Source organism: Peromyscus maniculatus, chromosome 3 (assembly GCF_049852395.1).
Source record: "Peromyscus maniculatus bairdii isolate BWxNUB_F1_BW_parent chromosome 3, HU_Pman_BW_mat_3.1, whole genome shotgun sequence".
In the NCBI taxonomy this organism is placed as follows: domain Eukaryota; kingdom Metazoa; phylum Chordata; class Mammalia; order Rodentia; family Cricetidae; genus Peromyscus; species Peromyscus maniculatus.
In genome coordinates this window covers 108,219,093-108,241,934 of record NC_134854.1, presented here as the reverse complement: position 1 = coordinate 108,241,934, position 22,842 = coordinate 108,219,093, and positions in this window count along the sequence as shown.

Below are 22,842 nucleotides of genomic sequence, written 5' to 3'. Positions count from 1 at the left end.
GCTTATGAATTTAGCCTCATTCAAGTTCCCAGGGCATGGGCAGAAAGTAGCATGAACCGCCCATAGGCCAGTTCCTCAGAGTGTCTTTGTTCTCCACTGAAACCTCACAATCTGGGCCTCTACTGTTCCCATTTCTGTTAACATGCAGGGCTCCCACACTCCCACCAGAATAACCCAGTAAGCTCTGTTTACAGCATTCTAGAGCTTCCCTAGCTCACAGGTCCAAACTCTTCCAAATTCTTCTCACAAGACTAATTCAAGGCATAGGATCCAACAGCAACACCCCCCACTTCTAAGTGCCAGTTTTCAATCCAAGTGTCCATGGAGAGAAGAAAGAAGAACAAAATGTGATATAGATGACTACACAAAGAAATGCATAATGGAATAGTACTCAGCCTTAAAAAAGGAGATATAAGGACATAACCTTATATCCATTAGCACATCATGCTGAGTGAAAGAAGTCAGGCCCCAAAAGACCAAGACTGCAGGGCTCCACTTACATGAGCTACCAGGAGGAGTCAAACTCATGGGGAAGAAATAGAATGGTGGAGGCAGAAACTTGGAGAAGTTAGGGAACTGGGGTATGCTATGGATGGAAATGAAATGTCCTCCCCCACCCCAAAAAGAGAAATCTGGGGAAAGTTTGGCAGCAGCCTTGTTACTATGGAAACAAGGTGTGGTCTTTAAGAGGTGTAGCCTGCTTATAAGAAGTTAGGTTCCTGGGGTTGTGCTTGGGATAGATTTGGGGATCCCATGCCTCTTCTCTTGCTTTGTTTCCTAGCTGTCATGAACAAGCATCTTTGCTTGACCAAGAGCTCCCCCATGATGCTCTGCCCTCACCACAAGCCCAGCACAGAAGAGCCGGCTGGGCTCTGGTTGAAACCTGAGAAATAGTGAGCCATGGCAAATTTTTCTTTTTCAAGTCAATCAGTGACAGTGACAGAAAGCTGACTAATGTAGGGTGTTGTTGGTGGATGGGCGCAGAATCTTAATCTCACAAAATGAGTTCTGAAGGTGAGCGGCGGTAAATGGGGATGAGCAGTGAGGATTGCTTACTATCACTGACTGGTTAACTTAAAATGGTTCTAACGGTAAATATGTGTGCTCCCACAGTTTGAGTTTTTGAAGATGTGGTCTCTCCTTGTATCCCTGGTGGTCCTGGAACTCAACATGTAGGCCAGGCTGACATCAAACTCAGAGATCTGCCTTCCATCCCCTCAAGTGCTGAGATTAAAGATGTGTGCCTCCAGACCTGGTGCGCTCTCTCTCTCATATTTCCACATTTTAAAATCTTCATTTATTTATTTAATTTGTGTGTGTGTGTGTGTGTGTGTGTGTGTGTACATGAATATATGTATTTCAGCATCTGTAAGCAGATGCCTACAGAGGCCAGAAGAGAATTTATGGGTGATTATGAACCACTGATGTGGGTGCTGGGAATTGAACCCAGGTCCTCTGCAAAAGCAGCCAGTGCTCTTAACTGCCAGATTATCTCTCCAGTCCCAAATGATTCTCTCATTTTTGTTGTACTTTTTGTTTTGTGTGTGTGTGTATGTGTGTGTGTGTGTGTGTGTGTGTGTGTGTGTGTGTGTGTCTGTGTGTCTGTGTCTGTGTCTGTGTCTGTGTCTGTGTCTGTGTCTGTGTGACTATGTAATCTTGCCTTAATGTTTAGCCTGAAACACCATATGTAGATCAGGCAGGTTTCAAACTCACAGAGATTCCTCCTGCCTCTGCATCCTAAGTGCTAGGATTAATGGTGTGTGCCACCATGTCCTGCATTTTTCTATACTTTTAAAACAGAGAGTGGAGGGAACGAATTACTGACGTATCTATGACATCATATCTAAAACATCTCTGTGTGAAATCATTTGGTCACAAAGCCTCACAAACACTATACCGTTCCACGTATGTGAGAATGAAGATATTGTTGAGCGGGTTTAGACTTTCTGTTTGATAGGATGAAAGGTCCTGGAGATGAACAGTGACGGTGGTCGAACTTGTCAACTTATTTAACACACCATACTGGGCACTTAGGACAGCAAACTGTGTTCTGACAAGTTTTTAAAAGTGTGTCCCCTGTGGACTTGTTCAGCCCCACCCCCCATCCAGTGCTGGCCAATGATTGGCCTCTGCTGTCTGCCCAGCCTGCTCTGTTTGTCTCCATCGGCTACCCCTTCTCTCTGCTCTCCCTGGCTCCAGGGCCCGGCCTGAGTTCCTCCTGTCTGGCAAATGTACTAAATCAGCTCCTTTTGTGCTTTCATCAGGTTTGCGCTCAGCACAGCCGCGTCCAGAGCTGGCTCAGAGCTCATCCTGCCTCCTGTTCCAATTACCTCTCTAGAACGCGAGCCAGAGAGGCCTGAGTGCCTCCCTAAGCCCACTCAGCAGGTTCTTTGGACTGCCCCCCTCTTGGCTCCCCGAGCCTTGCTGGAGGGGGTGTGAAAGGAGATGGACAGAAGCCCTGACATGCCAAGAATGCAGATGCTGTCATTAATCTCACTCCTTTACTATCGTCCCAAACAAATTCTCCAAGGGGCTCTTGGAAGGTGGAGAAACTATTCCTACATTTATTTAGAAGAATGAACAGAAAATAGCAAGCAAAAAAAAAAAAAAAAAAAAAAAATTAAGGAAGCGCAACAGAAAGAAATTTGTCTTGTTAATATCAGAATGCTATGGATGTTTAAGCAGCAGTGGGGTGACCATGAGTTTGAACACAGGGGCTCAGCACATACCTGTGTGTGAAGTCCCACTCCAGTCAACTTGGTGGAATAACTTTTTTTTTTTTTTTTTTTTAAAGATTTATTTATTTATTTATTTATTTATTATGTATACAGCATGTACGACCAGAAGAGGGCACCAGACCTTATTACAGGTGGTTGTGAGCCACCATGTGGTTGCTGGGAATTGAACTCAGGACCTCTGGAAGAGCAGTCAGTAATCTTAACCTCTAAGCCATTTCTCCAGGAATAACTTTTTGTGTGGAACAGTGGAGGAGAAAGGAGAACGGCAGGGACGGAGTCCTCACACGGACTCTGCCTCTGACTCCAGTCCTCCCGGCTCAGCCCTGTGGTTAAAGAAGGACCGGGGATGCTGTTTGGGGGCCTCTAGTGCAGAGTGAGGAAGAAAGTTCTCCCCTGGGAGAGATCTACAGCCCGAGGCAGGACAGTGAGGGTCCTCGCTCCTAAAGCTGTAAGACAGGACCTTCCCTCTGATGCTTAACATCTTGGGGAAATAGCATAGACAGCACCCCAAACATTTTTAGGAAAGTGTGTGGACAGGTGGAGTGGACAGAAGCTAAGAGAAGTCTCTTTCAAGTCTCAGATTCGAGAGGCTGACTGTCTGCACTAGTTAGCTGGAGGCAGCTGTGTCCCCGCGGGCTGGGGAACATGATGGAGCTGGAGGCAGCTGTGTCCCCCGGGCTGGGGAACATGATGGAGCTGGAGGCGCAGGCTGGGGAACATGATGGAGCTGGAGTCAGCTGTGTCCCCGCGGGCTGGGGAACATGATGGAGCTGGAGGCAGCTGTGTCCCCGCGGGCTGGGGAACATGATGGAGCTGGAGGCAGCTGTGTCCCCGCGGGCTGGGGAACATGATGGAGCTGGAGGCAGCTGTGTCCCCGCGGGCTGGGGAACATGATGGAGCTGGAGGTAGCTGTGTCCCTGCAGCCTGGGGAACATGATGGAGCTGGAGGCAGCTGTGTCCCCGCGGGCTGGGGAACATGATGGAGCTGGAGGCAGCTGTGTCCCCACGGGCTGGGGAACATGATGGAGCTGGAGGCAGCTGTGTCCCCGCAGGCTGGGGAACATGATGGAGCTGGAGGCAGCTGTGTCCCCGCGGGCTGGGGAACATGATGGAGCTGGAGGCAGCTGTGTCCCCGCGGGCTGGGGAACATGATGGAGCTGGAGGCAGCTGTGTCCCCGCGGGCTGGGGAACATGATGGAGCTGGAGGCAGCTGTGTCCCTGCAGCCTGGGGAACATGATAGAGCTGGAGGCAGCTGAGAACACCCCAGATCCACATCTGTGGCATCTGCACCTAGAAGGCAGCGCTCCGAGGTGAGGTTTGGTGACCCACATTTACTGCCTTTATGTAGATGGCTCACACTTACACTTCCTTCTGGGGAGAAAAATTGAAAGAAATACTCATACATAACCCAATAAAGGATAGATAATAAAATGACAGGGAAAAACAGTATCATTCAAAAATCACACGACTACAGTTTCTTAGGGCTGTCATAGGAAGTGTCACAAACAACAGAGATTTAATCTCTTAGTTCTGCAGGCTAAAGTCCCAAAGCAAGTCAGCGGTCTCAGTCATGCTCCCTGAGACTGAGCACTTTCTGGCTTTCCTGTGGTGGCCGTTCCTCGTGGTAACCTGTGGCTTGCTGTTGTAACCTGGCCTCCTAGCACCTGCTCTTTGGGTTGGCGAAGGTCCCACTGGATCAAGACCACCATAAGGGCTTTCTCTCCACCTCACTGTCAGATCCCAAAGAAACCCAGGACAATGGCTGTGGTGACTATTAGCATAGCAGCTCGGACAACAGCTCCCAGGCTCACCCAGAACCTGTGGCTCCTCTCAGTTCTTCTCACCCGCCCCTGTCCCCTAAACCTCTCCAGCCTGTGGGCTCTGCTTCTCTTCCCCCAGCTTCTGATTCCTATATAACCCTGCCATTTCGGATGTACACTCTCTTGGCCCTGTCTCTTCAGATCCCTCTGTCTGGGTTCTCGTTTTCAGTCTTCTATCTATCTATCTATCTATCTATCTATCTATCTATCTATCTATCTCTATCTCTATCTCTATCTCTATCTCTCCCTCCCTCCCTCCCTCTCCCTCTCTTTATCTCTCTCTCTGTCTCTGTCTCTTCTCCTCCTCTCATGGCCCAGTTCAGTCTACTGGCCATGTCCAGTCTCCTGCTTTCTCTCCCTGCTCTGGACCCTTCCAGATGCCTCTGGCAACACTCTCCCTCATATCTACAATAAAATCTTTCTCCTCAACCATATCGTGGAACAGTCAGATTCTCATTTCATTCACTGATCATCTGGGCAAATGCTTGAGTTCTCAAGCTTCTGTTCACAGGTCCTGGCTTGGGATTTCAACAGATCCTCTGGGAGAGAACAACACAATTGAATGAAAAAAAAATAAACAACAAGGAAAGGAAAAGGAAAACAAGGCTGCTCCTAGATATGGCGGAGGGGAAAGTTTATTGTAGACATGTGGAAGAGCACAGTCAGAGGCAGGGACATCTGGGAGAGTCCAGAGTGGACAGGACCAGACTGAGCTGGGCCGTGTGGAGAGGGGAGAGGGGGAAACCCAGTGCGTATCCAGGGGCCCAAAGGTACAAAGGTAGTGGGAACCAAAATGTCTGGATTATACAGGGAAGGGGAAGGGGAAGGAGTGTGCGATCCAGGAGGGCCCGGTAACAGGTAGGGACTGAGGGATGATGGGAGAACCTTGTGGCCAGGTCCACTTCTATATAGGCATCTCTACCACTTGTCCAGTGTTTGAAACCTAACAGCAACTGTAGCAAGGGAGACACATGGGAAGCGACTCTGCAGCTGTTGGATGCTGTATAGGACAGTGGCCGGATGGCAGAGTGAGTAAACCAAGTGGGGGTGGCGGCTACGGGGCCTTTGTGGTACAGGCCATGCCCCATTTCCGGATGGTAGCCGCTGAGAGGAGATCTTTGGTTTGTCACGGTCTATCCAGTTGTGCCCTCCTGAAGGTGCACTTTTCTGAACATCCAGTGTATCTCAGTACAAAGGATACGATGCTGTAAAGTAGTGATTGACATGGAACGCAGTCATGGTTCAATACTAAATGGAAAACCTCAGGCTATAAAAGCACATTGCAATTTGATTCTTCTGGGGAGAGGCTTACACACAGTCTACACCCACAGCAGGAGGTATCTGGGGGGCAGAGGCAAGGTGCCCACACTCAGGTCAAAGGAGAGAAACCACGGATGTTTTCTTTTCAGTTTTCTCCATCCTATGGTGTTTTAATGAACTCTTGTTCTTGTGCGGTGGCTTAAATTTGTTTAATAAACAAGTAAAGTAATAAAAAGACAATGAAAGGGAAAACAGCATTTCATTTCAGAGTGGCAAAGTATTTATTAAGCAATAACAACAAAGAAGTAATATCCCAAAGGAAAAATGGATAGATTTTTTCCCCCATTAAAATTTAAACACTTGCCAGGCAGTGGTGGCACAGGCCTTTAATCCCAGCACTTGGAGGCAGAGGCAGGTGGATTTCTGTGAGTTCAAGGCCAGCTTGGTCTACAAAGCAAGTTCCAGGACAGCCAGGGTTGTTACACAAAGAAACTCTGTCTCAAAAAAGCAAATGAATAGATAGATAGATAGATAGATAGATAGATAGATAGATAGATAGATAGATAGATGATAGATAAAATTTGAACACATGAAAAATAAAGCAAACAAAGGGGCAAGATCCTTAGACTATGTAATAAAGGAAATACTAGCACCATAAAAGAAAAATAGGCAAATATCCCAAATAGGCAATTGGGAAAAAAAACCCAAATGTTTAATGATAAAAAAAAATGCTTATCCTCACTAGTAGCCAAAATTGTGCCATTTTTAAAAACAGCCAGAAACCAGGCATGGTGGTGCCCATTTGTAATCCCAGCAGGTGGGATTCTGAGACAGGAGGGTTGCCACAGAAAGAGTTCCAGGCCAGCCGAGGACACAGGGAAACTGCCTCAAAAAATGATTAGAAAAACAAGACTACCAATAAACACAAGCTACTATTTGTTTACAGCAGTTTTCAGCGTGGAGGTCACAACCCCTTGGAGTGTCAGATATCCTTTAGCTCAGTTATTTATATTGTGATTCATAACTATAACAAAATTCCAGTTATGAAGTAGCATCAAAATAATTTAATGGTTGGGGGTCACCACAGCATGAGGAACTGCATTAAAGGGTCGCAGCGTTAGGAAGGTTGAGAACCACTAGTCTGGATCATACAAGAACATAGACTGGGCCGGGCGGTGGTGGCGCACGCCTTTAATCCCAGCACTCGGGAGGCAGAGCCAGGCGGATCTCTGTGAGTTCGAGGCCAGCCTGGGCTACCAAGTGAGTTCCAGGAAAGGCGCAAAACTACACAGAGAAACCCTGTCTCGAAAAAACCAAAAAAAAAAAAAAAAAAAAAAAAAAAAAAGAACATAGACTAAAAATGAAAACTGGATTAGTAGTGTAATTGAAGAATCAGATGATCTAATCTAGGGGCATCTTGAACTTTCTCAGATTCTTCAGTCTGTGCTGAATGCTGCCCAGCCTGCTTTGTGACACATCCAGGCTGCTCAGTGTGGCCCACACAGCCCTTCCCATCTCCTGGTTCTTGGTCTGCCTGACTTTTGTTGCAGCTGCTGCCGGTAGTGAACCAGCCGGAGGCATCAGGCCAGAAAGATGACATCATTCAGAGAGCTGGGGCGTGCCAGAGGTCCTTGAGAACCAACACAGGCACCAGGGAAGATGAACTCGAAGGACACTCAGGGGGATTCTTAAAGTGTGTAATTAATCTTCTGTATAACTACAAATGAGTTACAAAACTGGCTTATTTGTATATAATTTTCAAATTGCATGAATGAGCGTGCGTGCGTGCGTGTGTGTGTGTGTGTGTGTGTGTGTGTGTGTGTGTGTGTGTTGGGAGGACAGGTAGAGATATAAATGGGAAAGCCCCAGAAACACATTTTTAAAAACTTCTTAATGGTTTTTTTTGTTTGCTTGTTTTTTTGTTTTTTTTTTTTAGTTCAAGGATAAGACAGCATAGAAATAATTTTATCAATGACCAAAAGCCAAGGAAGTGCAAGAGATTTGACCCAATAAAACCCCATTCAAAGTTAATTAACAAGTAATTACAGCATAGTGGGAAAATGGAATGGCTAGAAATATAAACATGAAAGGACTAAATCTGTCTACAAAGCAAATGAAAAAAAAGCCCTGTCCACAAAAAAAAAAAAAAAAAAAAAAAAAAAAAAATGTTTGAAAAGAACCAAAGTTGCTAAAACAGGCCACATTGCAGAGTGACTTGCCTGACTCCTTGACCTCATCACCAGTGTGCTTCCTGTGGATGACATCATTTGTCCATGCTCAACATGGGTCCAGAGCTTCTGCTTACAGAGATGCACCTGCCTCTGCTTCCCAAGTGCTGGGATTAAAGGTGTGCGCCACCACATCTGGCAATTTTAATTTCTTTTATGTCTACGGGTGGTTTGCCTTTGTGATTGTACATGTCTAAGGACATCAGACAAGAGCATGGGATCGCCTGGAACATGGTTGAAAGCCACAGTGTGGGTGCTAGAAACTGAACCCCAGTCCTCTGCAAGAGCAGCGAGTGCTCTTAATCATTGGACCATTTCTCCAGGCCTTGCTAGGCTTACTGAGTGTGTGGCTCAGGAGAAGCTGTACAACTCCCTTGGTATAAACCACATCCTCACAAAAGCCAGCCACCTTTACCTTGTACCTGTGCTTAAAGTTGTCCCACAGTTTTCACATTTCCCATCCTACTTTGCTTCCCAAAATTTCCACTGGCAATCATTCAAGTTCATTTGCAGCTAACGAGAGTTTGGGCAGATTTCTCATTCTTTTCAAAGATTTATTGGGTGTGGCAGCCTGCCCTGTTGGCAAGCTTCAAGTACTTGTGACATCATCATGTGAGCTGTTTGTCCAATCTTGATCTGTTCTGCAGCTTCAGGATTTGGGGATTAGGAAAGAGCAGTCATTGTGCTTCAAGTGCCTGGTGCTGTAGCCATCCTGGGGTCTGTGGGTGGCGCTGTACCTATCCTGGAGTTTGTGGGTGGTACTGTACCTATCCTGGAGTTTGTGGATGGTGCTGTACCTATCCTGGAGTCTGTGGATGGTGTTGTAGCCATCCTGGCATCTGTGGGTGGTGCTGTACCTATCCTAGAGTCTGTGGATGGTGCTGTAGCCATCCTGGCGTCTGTGGATGGTGCTGTCAGTGCTGGGGACCCTGCTCTGCAGGTTGTAGGAGGCCATTACCTCCAATCATTTACTCTGCACATGCTGTAGTTGCCTCCTCTTCGGGTCAGCATCAAGTAGCCAAACAAGTCATTACTGTCAGAGCGGAGGTGGAGACCTAGGCTGCCTTCACAGCCACCTCCTGGCCAGATGTCTCAGCAACCGGAGGACCCCCTCGGGGATCTCTGCTCCCCAAGAAAGCTCATTCCTTCCATCACCATGGATGCTATTTAGATTGACTGCGGAGCTGACATGGAGGAGTGTCATGGATGGGGTGCCGTCCATCTCAGTCACCAAGTCTGGCTTTCCAGATTTCTGTCAGTTCTAGGTCAGCCTGAATTTCCTGCACATCTTTTGGAGGCACTGTCGTCCTTCCTGTGCCCTGGAAGAGATGCTGCAAGCCCTGGTCATTTGCATTATCGCTTTCTAAAGTATGTGGGTCATTTTTTATTTAATTTTTTATACAATACATTTTGATCATATTCTTTCCCTCCTCTCAGCTCCTCTCAGATCTTCTCCACCTCCCTACCCATCTAACTTCATGTTTTTCTCTCTCTAAAAAATAATCCCAAAACAAAAACAAACATTTTTAATAAAGGAAATACTAGCATCATAAAAGAAAAATATCCCAAATAGGCAACTGGGAAAAAACCCAAATGCTAAATAATAAAATGATTATCCTCACCGGTAACTAAAACTGTGCCATTAAAAACAGCAATAAGTGTGATCAATCACATGAACAGACTGAAAGACAGAAACTTCATAACCATATATATGAGCAGAGGTAGAAAAGGCCCTTTACAAAATCCATGATAAAAAGTCCTTCATGATAAAAGTCCTGGAGAGACTATGGATATAAGGAACGTACCTCAATATAATAAAGGTAATGTACAGCAAACCCACAGCCAACATCATCCTAAACAGAGAGAAACTTGAATGAAGCATTTCCACTAAAACCAGGAACAAGACAAGGATGTCCACTTTCTCTATACTTATTCAATATGTAGGTTCTTCTTGATGGCCTGTGTTCTGGTTCTAGCTGCTTTGCGGCCTGTAGATATGCTACATTTTTATTTTATTTTATTTTATTTTATTTTTTTTTGCTTTTCCAATTTTTCCTATTTCCTCTTGTCGTTCATCTCTTCATTAATAAAAATTTGCACTCAGACTACCTATGCCCGACACGACAATGGTCTAGTCCCTCCATTCTTTACAAGACAGAACATCTTTGAAGCTCACAGTCACCCCAAAACCATTCATCTCAACTCAGTGAATCAACAAGTGCTTTCAAATGAGATGGAGAGTGCTCTTTGGCTCATGTCCTCTCTGGGTGATTGTGTGACTCCAGATTACGTTTAGAGTTGGTGACAGGAAATAAGCCACGCACACTAATTATAAAATTCTTAGGAAACAAGCCACGCACACTAATTATAAAATTCTTAGGATCTGCTTTTGATTTGCATGCGCCTGATGTGGTAAAGAAGCAGGAAATAAACTGGAAATAGATCTGGCTTTGGCTCTCCCACTAAATATTCACATGGCCTTGAAAATGTTATTTCATCTTTCTGGGTCTCAGTTTTCCCCCTCACTCAAGGAAATGTGTGTGAGCCTCCACGTGCCAGCGGCTGTATTAACCTCAAGTAAGGAACATGGCCCAACCTCTGTTGGCAGAGAAAAGAAAAAAAAAAGTCAGGGAATAAAAAAGGAACAAAGGTTGAAAAACATAAAAAAGGAAAGGAAGGGAGGTTGGAAGAAACCAGTGAATACATTTTCATACATTTTAAAATAGAGCGGGGTGGGGGGGTGCTTCTCAAATGCTTCTTTGAGCCACACCGGCCCCTGCCAGGTGCGCAGGGCCAGACTTCATTGACTTTTCTGGTCCTCTTGTATAATGTGCTGCCCTTGCTCTTTCGGCCCTGACCCCCTGGTCTGCCCTTTCCTCCTGGATCATGTCAACCCCACGCCCTGCTCAGAAGTCTTGGTACTTGTTGCCCCCTGTGCTTGGGACGACCCCGTGTCCCCAGATGTCCTGGCTTTCATTTCATCCATACTATCACTCAAGTGTCTCCTCATAAAGAACATCTCTGTCTAAAACAGCTCTCTGCCTCTGCATTCCTATCTTTATTTCTCTTGCCTTCTCCTTTCTGAGCATTTACTTCCTCCTGAAATAATGTCTTTTCCTTCGTTTGTTCTCAGTGTTGTGAATGTAAATTCCTTGGCAAAGATGTGTCTGCAGCCACAGCTGCTAAGGCCAGGCCTGAAAGGAGGTCAGGTGAGTTTTCAGACCTCAGCTGCTGGCTGCAGGGTTTGGGCACTCAACCCAAAGCAGTTTCGTGACTGTATTCCGCCTCTGCTCTGCTAGGATTTGGTGTGGGAAGAGGTCTTGGGCAGAATACGAATCTTGGTCCACGTTCCTACGCCTCCTTCTACTAGCTAAACTTCCAATGCAGGAAGAGAGCTTCGAGTCTGCCACAGGAAGCTGAGAATATAGGTTGGTGCATATTGAGGTCTTTGAAATTGTCCAGAGAAACCAAAGAATTAGAAACAAAATTCTGCTTTCCCGACACTTGAGAGCAAAACCTTCTAGAACCAGGAATTGCATACTCAGATGTCTACCTGGAAGGTCACATACAAGTAGGTGAATCTGTAAGGAACAGGTGCAGACAGACTCAGGGGACAGCTTGCCCCTTCAGGTCTTCCATCAGAAACTGAAAAGAGCTCAGTGTGAGCCTCTGCACTGGCTTCCTGGCCAGCCAGCCAGCAGTGGCCTTCAAGATGCTTCAAGCTGCTGAGAGAAGCTGGTGATCTTCCATCAGAGTCGTAAGACAACTCCAAGCACAGGAAGCTAGAAGACACAAAAATGCCACAAAAGCATTAGCATGTGTGCCACCAACAGGACTTATTTTAAAAGGGTTTCACCCAAAGTGCCATGACTGGGACCTTTTGGTGGTGGAGAGGTGAATCTCAGATCTGTTGGGCAGGTGCCCTATGGGATGAGATACAGCTCTAACCATGACTTTAAATTACATCAAATAGCCAGTCTTCTAGAATAAACTGCTCTAATTCTCCAATTTTTGTTTTGTTTTTTCAAGACAGGGTTTCTCTGTGTAGCTTTGGAGCCTGTCCTGGATCTTGCTCTGTAGACCAGGCTGGCCTCGAACTCACAGAGATCTGCCTGCCTCTGCCTCCCAAGTGCTGGAATTAAAGGTGTGCACTACCATAGCCCAGTTAATTCTCCATTTTTTGATGTGGGCAATCAACTGAAGCAGTAATTATTGATGTGTTGGCTCCATTTATAAAACAAATTTTTTAGAAGCATTTTATGTTGGTATTAGAATGTATATTTGTATTGTATTATAATTAAATGATTCTAATGGAGTGTCAATCAAACTGATTCCAACAAAGAATTAACTTGGTTTTGGTCACTCTGTCATAGTAAAGCTTCTGGAAGTTGATTTTAACAAAGCAAAGCATTTGGTATTATAATGTAACTGTTATTAAAACATAAGTAATAAGTTCAAAACTAAAGACAGTTACTTGCTTCATGGTTTCTATTATTAGTCAGATTTTAGGAATTTTTATGCCTTTGAAAAGTATTTTTCAACTAATGTACCTTATAATTATATTAAAAGGTTAAGTGTCTCTAAATTTTGGCTTTACTTTGAACATAAACAATTTAAAATTTTCAGTTAATGCACTCAAAGCCTGTAAAAGATTAAATTTTGTAGCTTTAAAAGAATTGCAAGTTATTAAAAACAAAGGCCTTAAACAGAAACATTTATTTACCTATTGGAAAAAACTAAAGAAATGAAAAAAAAAATCAAACAAAACAGTTTTAACTCTAAAGGTACTTTGGAATATCTCTACTGTGAAAAGAATCTTTTTCTAAAACGTTGCAGAACAAACACCACACAACGTAAGTTTCCATTTTTGCCATTTTTAAAAACACCGCTTGGTGATGTGAGCCACTTTTGTGTTGTTTGGTAACTGACTCCAGACTTTCTCCTCATGCAAAACTGAAACTCTATAGTCATTGTTAACCAATTTCCACTCCATGCACAGCCTCTGGCAGCCACCATCTATTTCTCCACCTCTGTGAATTCGATTTCTACAGCCCCTTTGTGGAATTCTACACATATCTTTTTGTGACTAGATTGTTTTGCTTAGCACAATGATGTAGCCTGTGTCCAAGCTTCCCTTTTGTTCACATTGAACAAGACTCCCCTGAATGCATGCACCCCACTGCCTTTCCAACCATCTGTTGACAGACATGCAGGTTGCCTCTATTTTTTGGTGATTTGAATAATGCTTTCTGTGAACATGAATTTGAGATGCGCCTTTCAGTTATTCTGGCTGTGTACCACAGCGGTGTTGTGAATCAAAGAGAAATCCTACGTTTAGTTCAGCCCAGTGGCTACACCATTTAGCTCCCATTGACGACAAAGGCTCTAGTTTTTCCACATCTTTCCCAGCACTTATCAGTGTCTGTTTTGTTTTGTTTTTATTCTAACCTCCCCTCATATCATATCTTCAAAAATGCCATTGGAATTTTTGATAGGGTTCCTGGTTGAAGCTGTAGATCCTTTTGCAAGTTCTGACATCTGTGTAGTATTAGATCTTCCCCTGTCTTTTCATGAACTTTTGCTCTCTTTAATTTCATTCAGCATGTTTTATAGCTTTCATTGCATATGCCACTTGCTTGTGTATAAAAAAGTATTTTACTATTTTGGATACTATGTTAAGTTGAATTATTTTTCTTAGTTTCCTTCTCAGATTCTATCTTGATGAAGAGAAAATGTATTTTGTGTGTTTATTTTATATCTTGCAACTTTGCTGAATTTGTTCATGGGTTAAAACAGGATGTGTGAATATGCCCCTATATTCATGTGAGTACATGTATGATTTTTTTATGTTTTTACATATGCTTTCAACAAATAGAAATGACACTTCCTTTTTAAATTGTCTGCCTTTTCTCTATATTTTCTTGTCTGAGTCCTCTGTCTGGGACTTTCAGTTGAACCCAAGTAATAAAAACAAGGGCTCTTGTCATAGTCCTTGTCTTTGACCATGATGTTAGCTGTCTGTTTTTCATATGGACTCTACATTATGTTCATGTGATTTCTTTCTGTTTTTCCTTTCATGATTTCTTTTTCATAAAAAGGCATAGACTTTTGTCAAATTTTTTTCTGTCTCCATCTACATGGAGGGCACTGAAGATAAATGTTTTCTTGCTGTGTTGTCTGGCTTTGGTATCAAGAGGAGTTTACAATTGGGAGAACAGTGTGAGTCCTGGGCTTTTCTTAGAGTGATGTCTTCGTGACTGGCTCCACACACTTGCTAGTTATATGTCTAGTCACAGTCTTGGTAGATTGAGTTTCTAGAAATTAACACATTCCTTGCTGGGTAGCCACTTTACATAAGCTTGTAACCCTTGGAAGTCCCCTAAAATCAGTTGCAGTGCCCCGTTTTCCTTTTGCTTTTAGTTACTTGGGTCTTCTCTAGTCCTCATAATCCAACTAACATTTGAATGATTTTGTTGATACTTACAAGGAACAGTCTTGCCTTGTTAACTCCACTGCTTTTCTGTTCTCATTTTGTTTTGTTCTAATCTTGATTATTTCCTGTTTCAGCTTTGGGCCCATCTTTTTTCTGTCATATACAATGTCAACTTCAGCTTCTTACTTAATATCTTCCCTTTAGTGTATTAACATGCTGTAAGTTTCCTTCTTGCTGCTGATTTTATCCCATGACAAGCTGCTTCCTTCTCATCTTCTTAAGATAGTTTCTGATTTCCCTTTTAATCTCTTCTCTAATCTCCTGGATGTTTAAACGTATGCTGCTTCATTTCCAATATTCATGTTATCTTTCCAGGTTCTCGATGCTAGTAATGCCTAGTTTCAGGCCATCCTGACTGGGTATGACTTCAATCTTCTAAATTTGCTGAGAGTTGTTTGTGGCCCAACATATGTTCTGTTTGGGAGAACATTCCATGTGCACCTGAGGATAATGTGCACTTTACTCCTGTTGGGTGGATACTCTTTAGATGTTTGTTAGCTATAACTGAACCTTGGTGTTGTTCATTTTCCCAGCTTGCTCATTGAGCATCTATGAGGTTACTTACTGACTATGAAAGAGGAGGAATTAAAGTTTCCTGCCATTTTTGTACATCTGGCTAATTCTTCCTTCGATTTCACCAGCATTTGTTTTATGCATTTAGAAAATCTTATGTAAGATATATATATGTTCATAATTATTTTATCTCCATGGTAAATTAATCTTTTAACCATTTTATACTATCAATGCTTGTCTTTTATAACAGTCTTTAACTTAAAGTATATTGTGTGTGGTACTTGTATATATGCTTATGATTTTTGTGGGATGTTTTTTCCTACCTATTCACTTTTGCTGTGTTGAAGCTCACACCTAGGCCCTGTCACAGGCTAGGCAAGTGTTCTGCCACTAAGCAATCTAGTCACTTTAATGTCCTTAGGTATAAAGTGAGTTTTGATGAGGGACTCTTTCTCTTGTTTTTATTAGTTCTTTGCAAGTTCCATATAGTGTATTTTAATCATATTCACTCCCTCCTCCCCATTTTTCCCAGCTCCCTTTCTCCTTCCCTACCCACCCAAATTTGGGTCTTTTTCTTTATTCTTAATGCATCAGCACAGTTTGTGCTAGGCATATATTCTTGGATGTGTGGCTTTTGCTGGACTATGATCTGCCAATGAGGTGACACACCCTTAAAGAAAACGTCTCCATCCTTTGCTCTCTGCAGGTATCCATTGCCAGTCACTCCTTATCTGGGGTTGGGACTTGGCGCTCACCTCCACTCTCCATGTAGAATTTTGTCAGCCTTGAGCTCATGTGGGTCTTGTGTGCGCTGTCTCAATCACTATGACTTCCTGTGTACAACTGCCATTCTTTGGCTCTTACTATCTTCTGCCCTCCCCCTTCCTCAATGATCTCTGTTCCGAGGCAGGAGCAGTGATACAGATGTCCCATTTAGGATTCAGCGTTCCACAGTCCATTATTCTCTGTGCCTTGACCAGTACTATGTCTCTGTGTTAATTGTTAACTACAATTAACTGCAAAAAAGAAGGTTCTCTAATGAGGGTCGAAATACGCATTAATCTGTGGATATAATGATGTCACTAGGAGTCTGTTTAATATTATTCCTATGTAGCTGAATAACAGTAGCAGTTTCTCCCCTAGGGCCTATGACCAGCCTATCTAAGGTTAGTGGCTCTGATAATGGTGCCAGGTGTGGGTTTCATCTTGTGGAGCAGGCCTTAAATCCAATCAGAAAGTGGTTGGTTACTCCCAGGATGATCATGCCACTGGTGCATCCATCGGTGGATATGTATTGCCAGGCAGGTCATTTTTGAAGCTCACAGGGTTTATACCTGGGTAAGATCGATGATTACTTCATTCCTCCAGTAGCGTGTGTAGCACCTTCTAACACTATGAAACCTAACCAGTAGGGACGAAGCTTCCAGGTCAGTACCAGCCCCATTTCTCCATGTTCTGCAACCCAAGCCTGTGCTGACTTCAGCAATACTGTCTGACTGTTGAGTTCCGGGTGGTGAGCAGTGGCATTAGCAATCGTCTTTAATATTTGGGTGCCTATGGACTTCACTTGCCAACAACTCCAGAAGAGGTAACCCATTCCGGGCACTGGACTTTTTATTTGATGTTCTACGGTGTCTAGTAGAGGCACTGTTACCTCATTATAGGGTAATTACATCTAAACTCTTTGTGTGTGGATGTCTTTTAGGAAGATTCTACAATGGTAGGTTTTCATGTGACTTTTTCTGAAGTGTCTTTTATCCAAATAACATTTTGAAATGTTATTAATCCCTTCCTGTATTCCTCCTCTACCCTGCCTTCCCACTTCCCTCCACATTTAACACTTCCTGCTCCACTATTTCCTGTTAACCCTTCCTATCATTTCACTCTAACTCCCTTCTTTGAAATCCACCCAAACCCCTTTATTAATCTTCTCATCTTTATGGGTATTCCAAAGGGAATATACACATCTGAAGACTCAAAGCTAATTCCCACCAATGAGAGAAAGCATGTGATGTTCATTGTCTGGTTGCCTCACTCTGAATGACTGTTTCCACCATGATCCACTTACCTGCAAACTTCATAATTTCATTTTTCTTAACAGCTGAATAATACTCTGTTGTGTAAATGTAGCACATTTCCATTACCCATTATCAGCTGATGGACATCCAGGTTGCTTCCATTCTAGGTACTGTAAATAGAGAGGGATACTTACTCATGATGGTCAGAGTGCAAACTGGTTTAGTCACTATGGAGACCAGTGTAGAGGCTCTTCAAAAAGCTAGAAATAAATTTACCATGTGATCCAGCTATAGCAACCTTGGGCACACACAGGACTCTATATCCCACTAAAGAGACACCTGTGCATCCACATTAATAGAGGACTTTAATCTTACTTATATTTGATGTAATTGTAGATAGGGAAAAATCACTGTTGCCTTTTCTTTGTTTTCTTTATGTCTTGCAGTCCCTCTAAGAAGAATATTTGATGGAGTTTCTATTTATAAATCACATCCAGTGCTGAAATTGGATGAGACTGAGTAGATCTATGATTTTAAGGCATCTACAGTCCTTTGCTGAACATATATTTGATGAGTTTATTATATAAAAATAGACGGTAGAAAGACATTCTGAGTGGAGGCACAAGATCGTGACTCTAAAAATATTTGGCTTGACATAGCTCCCTATCAATACATAACCAAATATATTTGGGGATAGCTCTATTTGGCAAAGTTTACTCTAAGTTCACTGGATACTTCAGCATCTATGGCAGACATTTTGCCCACTAACAACTTTGTGTTCTTCAAAGAAAAGTAAAATGATTTCAGGTTGATTTCCCATACATGGCAACCATAAAGATGTAAACATAAGGCTACGTTTTTAAACATGTATTCTTCAGTAGAACACTGTGTTACAGTGTAAAAAAAACAGACATGGCTAAGAAAATGACTAAAGCACAAGAATTTGCAGAAAGAATAAATATTATACTAATGTTGAAACTCAGAATATGTAATTTTGGTAAATTGTGCATATCTATATACTTAAGCTTTAATTTTTTTATTTTGAAGAAAACTCTTTGACTACAATAATTTTACAGATTGTTAACAGAATATAATTAATTTGTTGTTATTAAATACATATTTTCAAAGTTATTTGCATTAGGCTTACTGCACACGAGTCACGTGCACACCTGCACTCTGAACACAGGCCCTTGAACCTCATGACTACTTTTCCTGGGCTCTGTTCCCAGAGGAGGCTGCCACCCACAGACTGAGCTCACCACTGTCAGGAGAGGACTGAAGAGATGTCACAATACATGACAACCAGATGGAGAAAATGCCCCCAGCCAGTTTGGGAATGGCCAACTAATCCTGATGTGGGAAGGAAATTTTCTCCCAGGCAATTTTCTATGGAGGGTTTTAGAAAATATGTCAGAATTTGAAAGACCGCACGGTAAGTGAAAGAAGGGTCACATAGATGCCTTGGGATGTACAAGTAAAAGGCTGCAGAGTGGATGTGTTCACCACAGCAGGTACCAAGCGTATGCTGGACACATGGTCGGTCCTCTGTCCTTGTCCTTGCAACAATTGATGCAAAGTGGCCTGCAGTCCACACCTCAGAGGGGATGGAGATCAGCTGCTGCACTACCCAATCTTCCCAGGAGAGGGCGTGGAGAGCATACATGGAAGCAGGGGGAAAAAAAACCCCAAAACCAAAACACAAAACAAAACAAAAACCCCAAAGGTAATGAATTTGTTCAACTCAACCAGCACAAAGAAAACTGTAACCAACTGGAATGTTTCAAATAAATGGGCTTGGGAATCACTTGGGAGCAGTGGTTAGCTAGAGGGCTCCTTAACCAGAGACCAGCATGCCTGGCTCAGATGAGACCACCCACCCCCCATCTCGGAACTCTGGAGTGGGATATAGATGGCACACCTAATCAGATCGCCCGGCTACCAAGAGTGATGTACACATTATTCTCCCCACATTAAACACTCCATTTATGTCCGGCACTCAAAAATTTGTTTCTCGGTAAAGGTCAAGAAAAGCAAACAGTGCTTGAATTTGATTGAATTAGCTGTCCATCACTCACTGCCAGGAACAGAGGCAGGAAGACATTTGATGCAGGAAATCAGCTACAATTAGCATAATGGGGTCTCCATGTCTCCAGTTGGAATTTCTCCTTTCAAAACACTTCATTTATAGCTGAAGGAATGATTGCCAAGTGGACACCCATCTTGCCATTCTATGGCAGCTTGCTCTTCTCGGGAGCAAACCTAGCAAGCAAGGTGCCAGCTCTGGATGGCGGTGACTTCAGTGGGGCCTCACAGCAAAGTCAAAGGACAAGATGAAAACCAAACCTCACAAACCTCATAAGTTTAGGCGCGCCATGCCGACTGCTATGGAACACGTGTGGGAGCGGTCATGGTCACATGACTCCCTCCGTAGACTCTCACTGCTGCTATTCTTTCCCTTGTAACTGGTGAGTCGGACTGTCTACTGTAAAGTGGGAATAGGCTCCACAAAGGGGAGTTACCCGCGTGGGTCGATGGCGGCAGCAGCTGTGCGTGGTTCACACGCTGTTTGTGCCATTTCTCTGATTTAACTGAAACGAAATCACTAGATTATTATAAAATGTCAATGTTCTTTCTTTAACTATTATGTTATAGCTTCCTTAGTATTCTGTTGTATGATTCTGTAACAAATAGTCTTCTGTATTTTTCACAGTTTTTAGTTTATTCATGTATGCTTGTGCGCACGCGCAGGTGTGTGTGCGCGTGTGCATGCTCATGTACATGCCATATGCAGCAGTCAGAGGACAACTTTCAGGAGTTGGTTCTACCATGTGGAGCTGAAGAATCAAACTCACGCTGTCAACTTGGCGGCATGTTTCTTTACCTGTTGAGCCGTCTCGCCGGCCCTCTTAGGTCGTTTTTGAAGATGCTTTATACAGGAGGTCATTAGAGGGACAGCCTGTGGCACTGCTTCAGGCAAGGCGAAGCTGAGTGACGATGTCCTTACTGCTCTTGCCCGACACATCTTCGGTCACCACAATGAAACAAAGACCTTCCTGAGGTTACATCTGACCGAAAGCTACTGAGTTATAGGGGAAAGTCCAGGAATATGAGCCAGCCTTTAATAAATTTAATAAATCACTTATGGCATGATCAATCACATTTTCAGCCACTTTTAATATTTTCTCAGATACAGTGATAAATATAGAGAAGAAATTGACTTTTCCATACTAGCTTGAATTCCATAAACACGATAAAACTTTGAAAGCAAAAGCTAAAAGCTTTGAAACTTAGAAATGAAATAGCCAAGCACACACCTAACACCTATGAAGGGCTGAGGTCTGCTGCTGCTCTCTTCCACACCGAAGGTGTACTTGAGAACACATTCCACCACCACCACCACCACCACCACCACCACCACCACCACCACCACGCATGCACGTTATTCGATATCTCCCATTGGAGCTGGTTTTTAACACTGGGTAATTTGGGTGTCACAGGTAGCTTTGATGGAAATGTTTACAGTGTTCCCTGTGTTGCAGATAATCTATCCCTTAGTTAAGAGGGACCTGGGTTTTGTTGGCTATGAATAGACTCTGTACACAGCACTGGGCTAAGCATTGTGTGAGAATAAAGACAGCCCTCACCGTCAGGAAAACTAGACCATTGGTGACACAGGGAGCGTAAGCAACCATCAGTTCCCTGTTGGGTCAGGCCCCTCAACTGGAACTCCTCAAAGGTCAGCAAACCCCCTCACTAATCCTTACTCTTCCTTCTTGATGTTAAAGAGTCACATTCCACACTCATGTATGATAACCAATGGCATGCCTCAAAATGAGAGTCCAGCTGACTAGCACTCTGCAAATTTCTGCCTTTACACCCACTTCTAACTATCCTGCAGAATGATAATTTCCTGGGAAAGGCTACAGTTAGACACGGCAATCTGCTGGGGACATTTTAGGAAAGGAGTGACCTCCAGGCGCCCCCTTGCACCCCTTCCATTGTCATTTCTGCCACTTGTCCCTACATTTCCTGGACCAGGAACAGACTCCCACTCTCAGCAGTCTAGGCTCACTGAGAGAAGATAAACACAATATCCTGGTAGCCACTGGGTTTTGGTTGCTAACAGGGCCACAAGGAGGCAGTCAGTGTGACACCAGACCTGACTCCTACAAGTGACAGGAATCTTTCTACAACAGTACTGTTTTACTCTGAACTGTCCTGTAGCTAGAGTTTTCCTGCCTGGCCCACGGTCAGGACAAATCTCTCTCACCTGCCAGTCCCGCAGCCGCTCAGACCCAACCAAGTAAACACAGAGACTTATATTGCTTACAAACTGTATGGCCGTGGCAGGCTTCTTGTTGACTATTCTTATAGCTTAAATTAACCTATTTCTATTAATCTAAGCCAGTATCTTAACATCTTCTCATGGCGGCGGCTGGCAGCGTCTCTCTGCCTCAGCCTTCCACTTCCCGGAATTCTCCTCTCTGCTTGTCCCACCTATACTTCAGTGTTGTATTTGTTAACCAATCAGAGCAACACATTTTTTTTTTTTTTTTTTTTTTTTTTGGTTTTTCAAGACAGGGTTTCTCTTTGTAGCTTTGCGCCTTTCCTGGAACTCACTTGGTAGTCCAGGCTGGCCTCGAACTCACAGAGATCCGCCTGGCTCTGCCTCCCAAGTGCTGGGATTAAAGGCGTGAGCCACCACCGCCTGGCCAGAGCAACACATTTAACATACAGAATATCCCACAGCACTGTCCCCCCCAAATTTACCTGCCTCTCTGAACTGTCCCCCCAGAACTACCTGCCCCCTTAGTTATTCTGTAAGTTGTTACAACAAAACATCTTATTAAAACAACTTAGGAAGAAAGGGCTTATTTTGGCTCCAGTTTTTAGGGTTGAGTCCATCCCAGCAGAGAAGTCATGTCCATCCTAGCAGAGGAGTCACGGTACAGGAGCTCGAGACAGTTAGGTCACAGTGATTCACAGCCAGGGAGCAGAGAGCTGTAAATGTGCTTAGCTAGCTTTTTTTGTGTGTGTGTGCAGTGCAGACCTCCTGCCGAGGGAATGGTACCTCTCTTGTTCAGGGCAGGTCTTCCCACTTTAACCGCCCGTATCAAGATAATAACTCCAGAGTATGCTCAGAGGCTTGTCTCCTAGAGATTCTAGAGCCTGTCAAGTGGCCCATCAATGCTGACCATCCCAGGTTCATCCCTTGTCAACTTGATGCCCCAGATTATCACTCTGAAGTCATAACTGTTCACCCCTTGTCTTCATAGGCTCATGGCCATCTCATAAAAAAGCAGAATGCATTCAGTCTAATTCCAAAAGTCCCCATAGCCTTTAAGAACTGCAACAGCGAGTAGCAGCCCAAGGTCTTTTCTGAGACACAAAGTGATCTTGCACGTGTTTAACATCAAAGGACAAGTTGCACAGTCCCGATACAAAAGCACCGAGTAAACTGCCACTCCCAGGGGGAAGAATGGGCACAGCAAGGAATGGTTACGCCGAGTCAAGACTGAAATGCAGCAGGGGAAACAACAAATCCTGCAGCCCTGAGGTAGCCATCGGCGAGGGCTCCGGAAGCTGGGACTCCACTTGGTTTGGCCATGCATGCATCCCTCCTCTAACAACCTAAACCCTCAGCTGCACAGACGATGTGGACACAGCTTCTCTTACAGTGCGACCCATGTCCCACTTCCATCAGGCTGCGCTCACATCTGCTGTAAACAATGGAAGTAAGGCACGCCCTTCAACAACCCCTTATAATTTCT